The following is a 542-nucleotide window of genomic DNA, read 5'->3' on the forward strand; positions in this document are numbered from 1 at the left end:
CATACAATGTTGGGCTTCCCATTACAGACTATAAATAATTACAAAAGTCACTAAACCATTTTATTTTTATATCGCAGTTTGTTTTGGGCTCTCATGAAAATGTGCCCGGGATGAGCCCATGTTCTCTCTATACTTTTTGGGCGGTTCCCCTAATTACGAGTGCATTGTGTAGAGTGAGTGACAGAACAAAAAGAAAAAGTAGAGTGGTTACCCTAATATTACATAACTAATAAAATTTATTATTTTTTACTAATCCTTACTAACTCTAAACACTAATAAACGAAAGCATTACTTGCCTGACAAGGAACTGTACACGGGTTCAAGTCCTCCATGAAAAATATAGAAACTATAGCAGTGGTAGTAATAACTAATAAGTAGTGTGTGCGAGTGGGTGTGCATTATATAAGACTAAAAAAAAATACTAAATTTTAATAGTATAAAAAAATATTGGTATAAAATATTGATTAATATTAATAAATAAGTTATTGGTCCTAATATTTTTTTAGAAAAAAAAATTCAAATTGATTCCAAGAAATTCTAGA

The sequence above is a fragment of the Arachis ipaensis genome, chromosome B03 (assembly GCF_000816755.2).
Source record: "Arachis ipaensis cultivar K30076 chromosome B03, Araip1.1, whole genome shotgun sequence".
Classification (NCBI taxonomy): Eukaryota; Viridiplantae; Streptophyta; class Magnoliopsida; order Fabales; family Fabaceae; genus Arachis; species Arachis ipaensis.